The following is an 18,504-nucleotide window of genomic DNA, read 5'->3' on the forward strand; positions in this document are numbered from 1 at the left end:
GATTATTAACTGTGTCAGAAGACTTGCTGACTGTCTAAGTTCAACATTTCATAAAGAGGTTCTCCATTCTTTACCTCGCCCTTCTTTGGAAAATCATTTTTCAAAAATGTGACATCTCATGATTCAATCTCACTAACACTTCCATCTTCTAATTCACCAATGAACACATACCCTTTGGAGTGTTCTGAATATCTTATAAAGATACATTTCTTGCCTTTTGGACCAAATTTAACAAACTTGCTAAAAGAATCTTTTACATACAGCACAACCCCAAGGTCGTAAATCCTTTAAGTTTGGTTTATGACCAGTCCATGGCTCATATGGAGTGGAAGAAATTGATTTAGAAGGCACTTTGTTCAATATGTAAGTTGCTGTCAATAACGCATCTCCCCAAAAAGAGATAAGTAAATTTGCTTGTGCCATCATGGACCTTATCATGTCCAATAGTGTTCTATTCCTCCTTTCTGCTACACCATTTTGTTGAGGTGTGTACGGAATAGTTAACTGTCTGGTGATTCCCTTTTCATTGTACAATTCTTCAAATTCTTTTGAAAGATATTCACGCCTTTAAGGTCTTAATCCTTTTGTCTAATTGATTCTCAACTTCATTCGCATATTTCTTAAAGCATTCAAGTGCTTTAGATTTATGAGAGATCAAATAGACATAACCAAAGCGTGTGAAATCATCAATGAACGTAATGAAATATAAAGCACTAGACCTAGCCCTCACATTCATTGGACCACAGATATCAGAATAGATTAGTTGCAATGGAAAATCAGCTCTCTTAGCCTTTCCAAATGGTTTACGTGTAATCTTTCCGGTAAGACAATTTTCACAAGTTGGCATTTCAATTTTATAGAAAGGACCTAGATGTCCTTCCTTAGACAATCTACTCATTCGATCCTTCCCTATGAGACCAAATCTTGCATGCCATGTAATAACATCAACATCATTGTTACTAGAATAACATGCCATAACACAACGGTCAACATAATAGTTATACGTAGAAGGATGACAATCTAACACAATAAAACCATCATAGTGATGTCCAAAACGATAAAAAACATTATCTTTAGTAATTCTAAGACCACTGCGACTAAAGTTCAAATTGAAATCTAAATCTAGAAGAACAGACACGGATACTAAGTTTTGTCGAATCTCTGGAACATATAGGATGTCATGCAACATCAAAGTTTGGCCACCACGTATGTCCATTCTACAAGTGCCTATCCCTTTGACTTCAAGCTTTGCATTATTTACCACATATACATGCTTTGATGCGGGTGGAACTCAACGAAACTCTATAAATGCTTCTCTATCGCGGCTCATATGGTCGGTGGCCCCTGAGTCTACAATCCACACAGGAACAGTGCTAGAAATATATATAGCACTAAGAGATGCGCTTTGAAATGCTACCTTTTTTGGCTCAGTGCACGCACGAGCAAAATGTCCTGGGACTTGGCAATTGTAACACTTCATCTTGCTCTTGCCTTTCTTCTTATAGAACCGTTTTACTTTCTTGGAATTTGGCTTGTTTCTTTTCTTGGAGGATCCTTCTCCGGTCTCGTTACCCTTTCCATCATTTTTCCAGTTTCTCTTGCGCTTGAAGCTTGATTTCTTTGTACCACTTGATTCTGCCACAAAGGCATTAGGTACAGCTTTTGCAGCACCAAGCCGCTCGTGTTCAAGCTCCACATGACGGGCAACATCAGCAAAAGTTTTGATGCTATCATTGTGGGTCAAGTTAACTTTCAGATGTTCCCAATTATTGGAAAGAGCGAATCACTGCCTGAACCTGCTGCTCATCAGAGAGAACATGGCAAGCACTTTTGAGTTGAGCAATCATATTTGACATCATCCTTAGATGCTGCTTGACACCGTAATCATGATGCTTTTTGGACGTGTCAAACTTGATTGTTAGCTGTCGAAGGCGAGTCACAGTCGTACCCCCATATGCCTCTCTTAAATGTGCCCACATGGCTTGAGCAGTAGGATATTTCTCACATTCGTGGATGAGATCATCAGCAACTGAACTTACAATAATTCCACGTGCAGTGGAATCTTTCTTTTTTCAAACATTGTAAGTTTCCAGATCCCTCCTGTGTTGGGCAGTGTTACCCTCCTCTGAGTGACTCATAACATGGTTAATACTTTCAAGAGCATCTTGCTCTTTAAGTACATACCACATCTTACGACTCCAGATATCGTAATTTTCACCATTCAGTTTGTCACCCTTGTTCAAGTCAGCAATGATACTTTTCGATGCCATGTCTGTTATTAGAGACAATATTACAAGTTTAACTCATCAATATATACTTCAGTCAATTTATGAATGTGATTACACACTTAAGTAAATTAATTATAATATTAATTCTATATTTAGTATAGAATCGAACGGTCACTACGTTTTCATTCATCATCTATATCTAAATATTTTAATTAATATTAAAAAATCTCTTCTTAGTGTGTACTTTATTTCAAGTCTCAATCCATTACACAAACAAAATGATAAACAATGTATGTAACTGGTGAGACAAATAACACAATTCAAATTTCATTAAGATAAAACACATAATAACAATTTACATGTTTGCTAGAACATACATGTACCAATCGAACACTAACTCTTGCTCATATACGCTAAAAGGTGCACTAGGCCAAACATCGTGATAAATCTCAGTTAAAGTTTCACCCCCAAGGCTCTCGAAGAGAGTCCACTAAAATAGCTAATGCTTCCCAATTAGTAATTTCTATGTAATTAGCCAATTCAGCTCTTTTTATCTTAAAAAGGTGTACATGTTCAGGGACGGAAGCATCAGGGCCCATTTTAAATTCCTTAAACTCCCTAAAAAAATTTTCTCTTTCCCTTCGTTCAGCCCTTCGATCCCTTAACTCATTTTGCCTCGCCCTTGGGACATTCCTGATGACTTTAGGCTCAGATTCTGAATCATTATAGAAATAAGTCCTGCGACGACGTATCCTTCTACGTTGTCCCTCCCTTGACTTCGAGAACTCCCACTTGGAGTAATTTAAACTTGTCACTGTTCAGCCATATCTGAAATAGGACCAAGGAAACAATAAGAATGACTACAACCACTCAATGTGACAACATATATCACAATAACTCGTAGAAGTATATCAATGTAAGGGATATGACTAAATAATTTTTAAAAAAATTGTGAAGAGACCAATTCATTAAAGTTGAAGTGAGCTTTCCTAGTCATTTGAGACTGTGGTATCCTATCACTAGTTCATCTCTGATCCTGTTGTTAATTCAACATTTTATTCATGTCAAAAATTACCTTCTCTTTTCAATACATCAAAAAGATATAATCTATAGCATGAGATTTCGTTTCTTGTTCAGTTCCTTCCTGGTTCACTCAATTAATGCTTTAAGAGTTAAGACCCTCTCTACTTTCATTATCAGAACTTAAATTAATCGCTGGCACAAAAAAAAAAAAATGCAAGTGATTTTTTGGATGTTTTCACACAGATTAAGAAATCCACCTTTTAGCATTAATTAGCAATGGAATTGACCATATTAACATTTACTATCTCACATAAACACTCTTAACACATATTCCAACACTATTTACTCCAAGGACAATGTAGGAAAAAAATAATTAATTCATTCTTGAAATTTGAACAACACAACACAAAAACTCGAAAAAAATACAGAACCAATGTGTGTTCATCTTGACAGAGCACACAATTACCACTTCACTGTATTAGCAAACGAGACAGAAACTGGGGAAAAAAATACATAATCAATGTGTGTTCATCTTGACAGAGCACGCAATCACCGCGCTCCGATACCATTGATAGTTAAAATTGAGTAACAGGAACATCGAATTTGTGTACCTGTTAACAACAGAGGAAGATTTTGTAGAATCTGTTCAATTGCCCGAATCCAATTTCGTCTCTCTTGGAAACGTAATCCTTGTTCACGAACTAAATACCTTTTCTTTGTTTATCACACTATGTTTCTTTCTTTTAGGGCGAATCACTTCATTATCTTTTTCTCTGTTGAGGAAGGAAGATATATTAAGGAGAGAGAGAGGTTTCAAGAAAGAAAAAAACTGCCTCTCTACCAATTGCACGTTCTCATTATGTTTCTAACGTGCAGCAATTTTTTCTTTTTATTTATCTGTATTTAACTCCCTAGGTAACCTCTTTTAGGTTTTATCTCTTCTAAATGGGTAGGGTTAGTCCATATGGGCGACCCGTAATCCAAACCCAATATCCAACCGATGCAATAAATAACCAAATAGTAGCAATCAAAATAGTAGAGTTAATGTCATCTTGCACATAATTGCACTTGAGTATTTTTAGAGGTGGTCAAGGATTTATGTTATCTTGGGTTCAACTGCCTAAAGGTGAAGTTATTAATAATTTTTGTACTACATCTATCTCATAGAGTTCATATTGAGATGGTCACTTTGAAATTATGAAGACAATAATCACTCGGCAAAATCAGGTTTTAGTTATGCCCACTGCTGAAACTTGGTTCAATTATTGGAAAATGTTATGTTTGTGATCGTATTTGTTTGTGTAACCTGGTAGGTGTTTATGCCACATCATTTACTTTGCTTTTCAAATTAGGAAGTGATTTCAGTCGCTGATATATCACTGGAATACTTTCTTATAAAGACGTGGTTATACTGCATCTATGATCTAAACAAATATTTAGCAGCTGAGCTTTTACCTTTAGCAGTCGGGTTGAGTGTATGGATGAGTTTCTATATTTTGTTTTGGTTTTAATATTTTTATATGGTCCAAACATATTAAAAGTCAATGTGGACTGCCATGCCAGAATTTTTCACCGAATAGTTTGATAATTTGGTACTATTTATATGCAATATGCATAGTTGAGTGACTTTCCTGTTATAAATGAAAGAAAAGTAAATCAAAATTATCTAGCCCAAGCGCTAATCAATAGCCAATATGGCTTTTTACGGCATACAATCCAATCCAAATACCAATCAATAGCCAATATAGCATATTGCGGCGTGCAACCCGATTCATATATCACTCACAATACGGCTCTACGACCCAATCAGTCAACAACCTCTTAAGTCTCAGGGGCTCAGAATCTCATGGAACTCAGCACAAACAGTATTACATATGGAATACAATAACGTGTGATATAACAAACAATTAATGTAAAAAGACTGAGATACGACATGCAAATGAATGACCGGGTAAATAATTGTTGTTACAACATACAACTCAAAACAGCAAGAATATCTCCATTATTTCTCAACCAAATAAGCACATAGCATAAACATGATTTCTAATATGAATCATAACTCAAATAATCAAGCGAGTAAAGAATACACGAATATAATAGAGCATGATACTAAAATAGGACTGGTAACAGTATAAAGTCCACTCAGATAATGAATACTCTGGTGCATGCACGCACGCCCGTCACCTAGCATGTGTGTCACCCCAACACATCTCATATAGCTCAATTCGAAGTTTAGATATGTTAGTTACCTCAAAGCATGCAAATCAATACTCCAAAACTCCCTTTCCATGCGAATCGGCCTCCGAGCGACTCGAATCTAGTCACAAACAACTTAATATCATCAAATAATACCATAGGAAATAACCCCAAGCAATAAAGCTTCAATCTTTATCAAAATCAAAAAATCAATCCAAAAAGTCAACATCGGGCCCGCACCCTGGGACCCAACAAAACTCACAAATTTCGAACACTCATTCAATTACGAGTCCAACCATACCAATTTCATCCAATTCCGACCTAAAATCGACCTTCAAATCATCAAATTTTATTTAGAAAGTTCTTACTAACATTCCCAATTTCTTCACTTAATTTCACCAATTAAATGCTAAAAATCAAGAATAGAATCATGGAATATAAATAAATTCGATTTAAAAGTACATACCCTAATCCAAATCATGAAAATCCTCTCCAAAATCTCGCAAAATTGAGCTCTCTAACTCAAATGTCATATATTAACCAAAACCCTTGAAATAGAGATGTTAAATAGTCTACATGGTGCATTCATCGCGATTGCGGGACCAATGTCGCGTTCGCGAAGCACAATCAAATAATTGCCCCAGAAAAGGCCTACGCAAATGCTAGACCTAGGACGCGAATGCGATGCACGACCATCCTAACACTACGTGAGCATGGACGACATCTCGCAATCGCGAAGGCTTACAGCTTGACGCCCAGCTGAACTCCCCCTTCTGCGTGAACGCGACTACCCTTGCACTATCGTGATGGCCACTGCCATCTAAAGCTTCACGAATGTGAAGAGCATTTCACATGCGATCCATAACACCCTACGCTATCGCGGCTCCCTTCTCGTGATCGCGAAGAAGAAAACCAGACATCAGAATCAGCTATGCCAAAACGTAGAGAAATGGTCTGAAACACACCGAAGCCCCCGAGACCTCGTCCGATCACACCAACATATCCCAAAATATAGCAGGACCCTACTCAAAGCCTTAAATCACACAAAACAACATCAAAACCATGAATCGCACCTTAATTCAAGCCTAATGAACTTCGAACTTCCAAAACTCATGTTGAATCTCATCACTAGCCCGGAATGACCTCAAATTTTGCATACAAATCTCAAATGACACAGCAGAACTATACTATCTCTCATAACCAAAATACTAACCCGATGCCATCAAAGTCAACTCCTGGTCAAACCTATCAACCTTCCAAACCTTCAACTTTTCAACTTTCACCGAAAAGCTCCATATCAACCTACGGACCGCCAAATCCAAATCTGGGCACACGCCTAAGTCCAAAATCACAATACTAAGCTACTAGAATCAACAAAGTACCTCTTCGGAGTCATCTTCACAAAAGTCAAACTCTTGTCAACTCTTACAACTTAAGCTTCCAACCTTGGGACTAAGTATCTCAATTAACCCCAAAACCTCCCCAAGACCAATTCAACCGCCCCGATAAGTCACATAACCACAAATGAACATAGAAGAGAAAATAAATAGGATAAGGGGATATCTGCTCTACATCTCTTGTTCGATCTCCCAAGTAGCTTCCTCGACCGGCTGACCCCTCCAATGGACCTTCACTGATGTTATATTCTTCGACCCAACTTCCGAACCTGCCGATCCAAGATGGACATCGGCTCCACATCATAAATCAATTCCCCGTCTAGTTGCACCGTGTTGAAGTCCAGAACATGTGACAGATCACTATAATACTTTCAGAGCATAGAAACATGAAACACTGGGTGAACTCCCTATAGACTAGGTGGCAAGGAAAGTCTGTGGGCCACCTCTCCAACTCTCTCAAGTACCTCAAAAGGAACAATATACCTACGGCTCAACTTTCCCTTCTTCCCGAACCTCATCACACCCTTCATGGGTGAAACTCTGAGTAGGACCGTCTCGCCCACCATATATGCAACATCATGAGCCCTTCTATCGGCATAACTCTTCTGCCTGGACTGCGCTATATGAAACCGCTCCTGAATCAACTTCACCTTCTCCAAAGCATAATAGACCTAATCAGTGCCCAACAACCTAGCCTCACCATGCTCAAACCAACCGACCGGAGAACGACACTGCCTCCCATATATGGCCTTATAAGGAACCATCTGAATACTTGACTAATAGTTGTTGTTGTAGGCGAACTCTGCTAATGGCAGAAACTGATCCCATGAACCCCCAAAATCAATAACACAGGCACGTAACATGTTCTCCAAGATTTGGATAATGCGCTCGAACTATCCGTATATTTGGGTATGGAATTTTGTACTCAACTCAACCTGTGTGCTCAACTCACGTTGCACTGCGCTCCTAAAATGTGATGTGAACTGAGTTGCCTCGATCTGAGATAATAGACACGGGCTCACCATAAAAGTGAACAATCTCACGATTATAAATCTGAGCAAGCTGCTTTGAAGAATAGGTAGCATGATTAGAATGAAGTGTGCGGACTTGGTCAGTCTATCTACAATGACCCACACTGTATCAAATCTATTCAAGGTCCATGGAAGTCCAACAAAAAATTCCACAGTGATACGCTCCCACTTCTACTTCGAAATATCAAGACTCTAAAGTAAACCACCGGGTATCTGATGCTCGTACTTCACCTGGTGATAGTTCAAACACCGAGTAACATACTCAACAATATCCTTCTTCATCCTTCGCCACCAGTAGTGCTGCCTCAAATCCTAATACATCTTCGTGGCACCTGAATAAATGGAATACCGCGAACTATGGGCCTCCTCCAATATCAACTCTCGCAACCCATCCACATTTGGAACATAGATCCGACCCTCCATCCTCAATACCCCATCATCACCAATAGTAACCTCCTTAACATCACCGCATTGCACTGTGTCCTTCAAGACAAGAAAATAGGGATCATCATACTGGCGCTCCTTGATGTGCCCAAACAAGGAAGACTGTGAAACCATGCAAGCAACAACCCGACTAGGCTCCGAAATTTCCAACCTCATAAACTGATTGGCAAAATCCTGAACATCCAATGCTAATGGTCTCTCCCCAACCAGAATATAAGCAAGACTACCCATGCTCTTAGCCTTCCTACTCAAGTCATCGGACAGCACATTTGCCTTCCCCGGGTGATAAAAACTGGCGATACCGTAATCCTTTAGTAGCTCTAACCACCTTTGTTGCCTCAAGTTCAGATCATTTTTCTTGAATAAGTTCTAGAGACTCTTGTGATCCGAGAATACCTCACAAGACACGCCGTAAAGATAGTGCCTCCAAATCTTGAACGTGTGAACAATGGCTTCCAACTCCAAACCATGTACAGGGTAGTTCTTCTCATGGGGCTTTAACTGACGCAAAGCATAAGCAATAACTCTACCCTCCTGCATCAACACGCATCTAATGCCAATCCGCGAAGCATCCCAATAGACTATGTAATAACCCGATCCTGAAGGTAGAACTAGAACTGGAGCCATAGATAAGGGTGTCTTGAGCTTCTAAAAGCTCTCTTCATACTCATCAGACCACATGAATGGGACACCCTTCTAGGTAAATCGAGTCAAAGGTACAGCAATGGATGAGAAAGCCTCCATAAAATGGGGATAGTACCCGGCCAAACCAAGGAAACTCTGGATCTCAATAGCAGAAGACATTCTGAGCCAACTCTAAATTGTCTCAATCTTCTTTGGATCCACCTTAATCCCCTCAGTGGATACCACATGACCCAATAATGCCACCAAATTAAGCCAAAACTCACACTTAGAGAATTTGGCATATAGTTTCTTCTCCCTTAAAGTCTGGAGCACCATCCTCAGATGTTGCTCATGATCCTCCTAGTTGCATGAATACACCAATATATCATCAATGAAAAATATGATGAAGGAATCAAGATATGGGTGGAACACGTTGTTCATCAAGTGCATAAAAGCTGTTAGGGAATTTCCCAAAAGACATCACCAAAAACTCATAGTGACCATAGCGGGTCATGAAAGCCGTCTTTAGAATATTTGAATCCTAGATCTTCAACTGATGATATCTCGATCTCAAATCAATCTTCGAGAACACCCTAGCACCCTGAAACTGATCAAATAAGTCATTAATGAGTGGTAGTGGGTACTTGTTCTTAACTATAACTTCGTTCAACTGCCTGTAGTCAATACACATCCTCATAGTACCATCCTTATCAAGTATCTCCTGTAACTGTTCCTTAAACTCTATAGGTGCCATGTGATATAGTGAAATAGAGATGGGCTGAGTGCCCGACACCAGATCAATACCAAAATCAATGTCCTTATCGGGTGGCATGCCCGGTAGGTCTGTTGGAAGCACATCTGGGAAGTCTCTCATTATCGAACCGGCTCAACAGTAGGAGTATCACCACTAACATCCCTCAGGAAGGCCAAGTACGCCAGACATACTTTCTCAACTATCTGTCGAGCCTTCATATATGAAATCACTCTCCTAGGAAAATGATTCAGGGAGCCTCTCTACTCCAACCTCGGCAACCCCGGCATCACCAACGTCACAGTCTTAGCATGGAAATCAAGGATAGCGTGATATGGCGATAACCAATCCATGCCCAAAATTACGTCAAAATCCATCATGCTGAGTAATAAAAGATCAATTCTCATCTCATAACCCCCAATGGTCACCACACATGACCGATATACACGGTTCACCATAATAGAATCACCCACCAGTTTGGATACATGAACATGCATAACTAAGTAATCATGAGGCATATCCAAATAACGAGAAAAGTATGATGACACATATGAATAAATGGAACCAGGGTCAAATAATAATAAAGCATCCCTGTGGCACACTAAAACAATACATATGATCATGGCATAGGAAGCAACTACCTCTGGCCTGGTGAGAAAAGAATAACAATGGGCCAAACCACCGCCTGGGTGACCTCCCCCTCTAGGGTGACCTAGACCCGTAAGACCCCACCCCGAGCTGGCTGAGCGGGTGATGTAGCAACTGCCACGGAAGTCATAGTTTGACCTCCCGACTGCACAGGACCTCTGATAAGACGGGGTCAATACCTCCTCATATGCCCCAACTCCCCACACTCGTAGCAACCTCGACCTAGGGATGACTACGGTGGCTGAACTCGACTCCGTGAACTAGAATAGCAACAGGAAGAACCTGGTACTAATGGATTGCGATAAGAGCTCTGAGCTGGGAGTGCACTGAAGGATGACTAAAATGTACGAGTGTTATATAAACCATGGCTAGCTGAAGAACCACAAGGAACCTTATGAGCTGTCTGAGCGGGCCTAAAAAGGCAACCCCTATTGTGATGTGACTGACCTCCAAACAAGGTACCACCAAAACCACCTGAACCATGGGGCCTCTTGCCCTCTCGCTCATCACGCTCAAGCCTACGAACCTGCTCCAAACATCTAGCAATCTCGACCACCTAGTCAAACCTATAATTCCTCTCCGCCTCACGAGCCAAACTGTAACACGGGCCATAGTTGAGGCGATCAATGAACCTCTTGATCCTCTCTCTCTCAGTGGGAACTAAACATATGGAATGACAGGCCAAATCTACGAATCTCATCTCGTATTGAGAACAAGTCATATCTCCCTAGTGTAGTTGCTTATAATCTCTATGCAGCTCCTCTCTGCGAGTCCGTGGAACAAACTTCTATAAAAAGAGAACTAAAAACTAATGCAATGTAAGTAGGATTGCACTGGCTGGCCTGCCCAGCTCATAAGTCTGCCACCATCTATAGGCTACCCCTATCAGCTAAAAAGTAGTGAAAGCAACTCCATTAGTGTCCACACTACCCGCTGTGCAAAGTGTTACATCCCGCATTTTCGTACATTAAAGTTTCATCGTAAGTTAATCGATGTAAGTTCAGGAATGAGACTATTTTGGGATTATAAGTATTATGCTACTTCAAACAAGTGATAAGTAAATTCGTGAAGGTGAGAGGGTAAGCAGATTGAAGGAAGTGAATTTCGTTGAAGTTTGACATTTTGGGATAAATACGGTCCAAGCTACAATACCTGGTATTTATGGATTAGTGTAATACAATGTACCACATGACCATGATAGTGAGGTGTATAAGGTATGCTAAAAGTGAGTAGTATTTTAAGTAATTTGAGATAATTCTTAATTATGTGGATAATTGGGTTACTTAATGATTTTGGTGGGAATATTAGCTGAGAAATTAAAGTTCTTTGGGATAAAGATTAAGGACACTTTAACGTGGCAGGCTTTCCTTAGGGAAATGGTGACTATTAAGTTCACATAAAAGTGTCAATATTTGGGAAAGTCTTTGGCCAAGTATCCTTTATCAAGTGGGGCCCACACCTCTATAATAAGGAGCCTTTCGAATTCCTTCATTCATTTGAGGAAAGAGATCATATGGATCTGCCATGGCATACATAAATTGCTTTCAACATTAGTTTGACTTCTACATGAATATTTCCTTATGTTTAAAATGGAAGAAGGCTTCAGAAAGAGGTAAATGATGAGATCTTCAACAATAATAACGGATCTATTTCAGCAAATTCATACGATATTATGAAATAGCATCGTAAGATGCAATTCTAAGAGAATACGGTACAATCTTCCTCAAGAATATTATATGGATTTTTTCCTACTTCGATCCGCCGTTATGTGATTTGTCGCAATTGAAGTGTGTTATAGGGATTGTCAATAGAATCGGCTCAGGTATGTTAAGGCTATCCCTTCTTTCTTTTCGCATGATCTATACGACACAAACGAAACGAGAAAATGCACAACTTCCATAAATTACTCTATTCGTAGAAGTATTAGAGGTGCCTATGTTCTTGAATTCCCATATGTCTTATTGTTCTATCGTTTGTTCATGGGTCTCAAAAAATACGTATGTTGATAAAGTTAACTTCATGATATTATTCAAAGGCATAATGGTCTTATGACATTCTAGGAGATTTTATTGACGTACTTCTCATGCATTGCATTCATTTATACATGTACATTGACCCATGATCAGATGGCGTTATATACATATGTATGTTATATGTATATGGGATGTGGAAAAAGGTTACGGCGTTATATACGCACCACCACCTGATCAGCTGGTATACGTTGATGATTTTGCCCACAGTGGCCGAGATGATATGATGGGATGCCCTCAGAGGCTTGATGATGTTATGAACATATGTACCTATGCACAACATGACATTTATACGCATATGCATGGCATTATACATATTAATGATTCACAGAGTTATTCAGACTTACATGTCGAGTCTTTTACTCCATGTTTCTCTCATGTCTATTATTTACTAATTTTCATCCCTTACATACTCGGTACATCATTTGTACTGACGTCCCTTTTGCCTGGGGATGCTGCATTTCATGCCCGCAGGTCCAGATAGACAGGTTGAGAGTCCTCCAAGTAGGCTATCAGCTCAGTGGAAGGTTTTGGTGCGCTCCATTTTGCTTTGGAGTTACTTATTTGGTCAGTATAATTAGGACCTGTATTGATTGGTATAGCGGGGACCAATCCCGACCTTTATATTACTTATGTACTCTTAGAGGCTTGTAGACAGATGTCATGTATACAGATACTTGTATGGCCTTGTCGGCCTATATTTTGAGTTTACAAATGATCATGTGGCCTTATAGGCCCGTATGTTACGTGTATAAGTTTCTATATCAAGTTGGGTCATTTTATGTCGAGTGTTTCCTCATATTTTATTCTTGTTGCCTCATACGTCCCTTTTGTCCCACTTACCCATGATGATGTAATATGAAAGATACGTTACGTTAGTATTCGGTTGAGTAAAGCACCAGGTGCCGGTCTCTACCCCCATGTTCGGGGCGTGACATAAAGAATCCGATGACATCGGTCCAGAAAATCCTGAGCATCCTATGACTCTTCTCCATTGAACTGGGGCGGATCAAGCTTTCTAAACCGTTCCAATATCCTCTGCTCCTCATCAATCATAGGTGGGCCAACCTCGGCCCGAGCAGCAACCACTAGCTGAATTGGTAATACCCCTGGTGTCTCATAACCCCGAGCTAGCAGCTTCGGAGTACGGCCGGCGTGAGACTGGGTACCTCTCCCAGCTTGTGAGGTTGCTAGTGCAACTAGTGTCGTACCTGCTTGATCCAAGCCCGTGCAAACACTCAAGATCTGAGTCAATGCCTCCTAAAGACCAGGTATAATAATAGGTACCGCCGGTGTCTGAGATGGACCCACCGACTCAAAAATATCTGGAACCTGCTCCTTCACTGGTGGCTCCACAGGTGTTGCTCTAGCTATTGTGCGAGCCCTACCTTAGCCCCAACCTCTCGCAGCCCTAATTAATGGTACCAGTGTCTGTCCGCCTGATCCATCTAAATGTGTCCTCGCCATCTATGAGAGAATAGAAGAGTGAAAGTTCAGACTTCAGAATTAACAAATCCGCACGACAAGAATGCAAGAAGTTGTCACACCCTAACCTCGAGGGGGGGGGAGGCACAGGATGCGCGAAGGCCCGTGCGAACCGACTTCTGATCTTACATATTTTTTTATTCACAAACCTGGGTAACTAACTTCTCCTAGTTATGACACCAGAATTTAATTGTGTACAACTAATTAGCAAAATAAACATTGTCATTTCATACACATTTTTCACTGTAATAAAGTCATAATATCATTTTCTACATACAACCAAACTTTAGTCTGCAAACCTCTAATAGAACCAAAAGAGTTAAATATAGACTTAACTTGGTCAGGACAGGGCTCCACCGTACCCAAAATATCTAGGATATATGCATTAGTACCTATTGACTTGGAACAGCTACTCCAAATGAGTGGAGGGCAATGGCCAACCGCTGGAACAAACACCTTATTGAGGAGGGATATCACCTAGTCTATCTGTACCTGTGGGCATGAACACAACGCCCAAAAGAAGGCATCATTACAAAAAATGTACTGAGTATATAAATCTGGTAACATACTTGTAAACCGAAAACATAACATAGGAGATACGATTTTACGACTTCAACCTGAGTACCGGTGGCAAGATATCGGGGAACGTACAATGTATAACCTCAAATCATGAATGCATGCAAGTATTGTAAAAGAATAAAGTCACTCTTCGAGGACATATCATCTCGTATCAGGTGATATTCAGCCTCTCTTTGGGGTATATCACATCAACACCCTACCTAGCCACACATGGGCTTGGTAATATTATCTCTTACTCGACCTTACATGGGCTCGGTAGTTACTTATATCACATCATTTCATACCCAGACAAATATGGGCTCGGTATTATCTAACATCATGTTATTCCATACCCGGCTACACATGGCTCGAAACCATCTCATGTTACGTTATTCCGTACCCGGCCTCACATGGGCTCGATAACACTCGTTTCCACGTCTTTCCATATCCGGCCACATATGGGCTCGGTAACATTTTATATCCTTTCATACCCGAATCGCATGGGCTCGGTAAATCACAATATGTATAAATGTATATATTTAAATGCAACAGACGTTTAACTTACATCGACTTCTAAAATTAAACTTAGAATAGATTGCACCTTATAGCCTTACGGTGCCATTCGGAAATATACATAACTCAAAAGAAAGCGCTATCGGTAACAATAAACAAGAACATGGAAAACTTTACCATGGAAGGCTCAAGACAGTGAAGTTTACATTATATGGATCATTTAGAAAGAAACACTTATATCAAGTCATGCCAAGAAGGAAATACTACCTTACTTACCTTTTTGAAGTACCAGTTACACCTTCTGGGTTCCCACCTTCCTATAACGGAAAGCTTTACTTCTAAGGAATCTTCAAATTCAAGATAACAGAGGAACGTTTGATACAGGAAAGAATGAGAGAGCTTTACTCTAATCTTGTCACTAAGTTGCCTTTTGATTATAGCCCCGAATCATTTACGGAATTTCTTAGGAGACTTGAGAGCTCTTTAGGTGAGTTAAAGTGGGTGATACTTTCTAGAATTTAAGAGAATGAGTTGCACTGCCTTTTTATACCCCACCAAGCACAAGAATTTCTGCCATTCCACATGCAAAACGGGTCGCCCTGCCCCGATTACAACACCCAGTGGCAGCTGACGCAAGTCTAATAAAAGCGTGTAATCCCTTTTGTCCCCCTAGGTGTCGCTGATCGATTGGCCAGACTAGAAAACAAGCTTATTAATTCTGAACTTTTACATGTGGGGTGTAACAAAAGTGAAGTTTCCTAATAGTTCGGTAGCCCCTTGAAGATAAGCACAGACGTCTCCGTAACGATCTGTAAGACTCTACTAAAATTTCTCATGACTAGTGAGATCTAACCAATCTAGTATGTTGATACCAACTTGTCATGTCCAACTCCTACCGGATCCGCGATGGCGCTTGACTCTACTTGCTAGGCAAGCCAACAGTTTCACAATAACAATGATTCAATAAAATAGTAATTAATGAACTCAACAACGAAAATATCATGAAATAACTACGAAACAACAGTAATACCACTACAACCATCCCAATAATCTGGTGTCAACGAGTACATGAGCACTACTGAATATCAAAATACAGGGCTGAATCCCCAATACAACTGTATGAACAATATAACAGTAATAACTGAAGTAAATGAAATTCAAGGTCTGCGGACGACATAGCAGCTACCTCGTAGTCTCCCAAAAGCTAGTATCAACACAACTCTAGTAATCACCACGTCCGAAAGTACCTGGATCTGCACACAAAGTGCAGAGTGCAGTATGAGTACAACCGACCACATGTACTCAATAAGTAACAAACCTAACTTTGGGTTGAATGCATTGACAAACTAAGAAGAAACAGTCAAAGACCAATATCAATAACCAGTAACAACTCAGGATATAAAGAAAATAGTATAAGTAAATAACTCAATGATATCATGCTCAGTTCGTTCATATTACAGAAATTTAGACATGTTTTCCAAGTATAACAGTTAAAGCCCAACACAGATAAATATTTTATTTACCAAATAGCATGAGAAAAGTACATCTCTATTCCTACATGTCGAATATACATTTCAAGTCAATATCGTCACAGTAGGACTATCAAGAATGACCACACTCAGTACACTCACAATGCCTGGCATAAAACCCCTCAATATCACACATACAACAACATTCAATACAGTACGGGTGCCTGGCATAAATAGCCCTCACCAAAGCACGTGTGTATATATATATATATATATATATATATATATATATATATATATATATATATATATATATATATATATATATATATATATATATATGGCTCACAATCTCATAGAACTCAGCCCAAGCACTATTACATATGAAATACAACAACGTGTGATGTAACAAACAATTAATGTACAGAGATTGAGATATGATATGCAAATAAGGAATCATGACTGAAACTTACAACATACAACTCAAAATAGCAAGAATATCTCCATTATGTCTCAACTAAATAAGCACGTATCCTAACCATGATTTCTAACATTAATCATAGCTCAAATAATCAAGCGAGTAAAGAAAGCACGGATATAATAGAGCATGATAGTAAAATAGGGCTGGTAACAGTCTAAAGTCCCGCATCATGAATACTCCGGTGCATGCACGCACGCCTCTCACCTAGCATGTGCGTCACCCAAACACGTTTCATATAACATAGTTCCCAAGATTAATTACCCTCAAATCCAAGTTTAGATATGTTACTTACCTCAAGACGTGCAAATCAATACTCCAAAAAGCTCTTCCCACGTGAATTCCTCCGAACGACTCGAATCTAGTCACAAACAACTTAACATCATCATATAATACTGTAGAAAACAACCTCAAATAATAAATCTTCGATCATTATCAAAATCAAAAAGTCAATCCCGGGCCCTTACCTCGAAACCCGACAAAACTAACAAATTCCGAACATCCATTTAATTACGAGTCCAATTTCACCCAATTTTAACCTCAAATCGACTTTCAAATCATCATTAAGAAATTTTTTTACTAAAATCCCCAATTTTCACTTAATTTCATCAATTAAATGCTAAAAACAATGATGGAATTATGGAACATAAACAAATCCGAGTAAGAAAAATACTTATCCCAATCCAAATCGTGAAAATCTCCTCCAACATCGCCCAAAATCGAGCCCTCTAACTTAAAATGTTATATATTAACCAAAACCCTCGAAATAGAGATGTTAAATAGTCTACCCATGTGTATTCATCGCGATCGCGGGACCTAAGTCGCGATCGCGAAGTACAATCAATCATTGCCCCAAAAATGGCCTAGGCGAATGCGAGACCCAGGATGCGAACGCGTTGCACGACCATCCTGAATCTACGCGGACGCGGGCGGCATGTCGCTATCAGGAAGGCTTATATCCTGACGCCCAGCTGAATTCCCCCTTCTACACGAACGCGACTGTCCTTCCGCGGTCGCAATGGCCATTGGCGTCACCACTTAACGAACGCGAAGAGCATTTCGCTTGCCATCCATAACACCATATACGATTGGTGCTCCCTTCTCGCGATCGCGAAGAAGGAAACCAGACATCAGAATCAGCTATGCCAAAACATGAAGAAATGGTCTGAAATCCATCCAAAACACATCTGAGGCCCCCGGAACCCCGTCCAATCACACAAACCAATCCTAAAACATAACACGAACGTACTCGAAGCCTCAATTCACACAAAACAACATCAAAATCACGCATCGCACCTCAATTCAAGCCTAACGAACTAGTGAACTTTCAACTTCCCAAACTCATGCCAAATCACATCAAACCAACCCGGAATGACCTCAAATTTTGCATCAAGTCTCAAATGAGACAACAGACCTATATCAAATCTCGGAACCAAAATCTGAATCTAATACCATCAAAGTCAACTCCTAGTCAAACCCTTCAACCTTCCAAACCTTCAACTTTCCAACTTTCGCCAAAAAGCTCCATATCAACCTAAAGACCTCCAAATCCAAATCCAGATACACGCCTAAGTCAAAAATTACAATACGAAGCTATTGGAATCATCAAAATACCATTTCAGAGTTGTC

The sequence above is a fragment of the Nicotiana attenuata genome, unplaced genomic scaffold (assembly GCF_001879085.1).
Source record: "Nicotiana attenuata strain UT unplaced genomic scaffold, NIATTr2, whole genome shotgun sequence".
Taxonomy (NCBI): Eukaryota; Viridiplantae; Streptophyta; class Magnoliopsida; order Solanales; family Solanaceae; genus Nicotiana; species Nicotiana attenuata.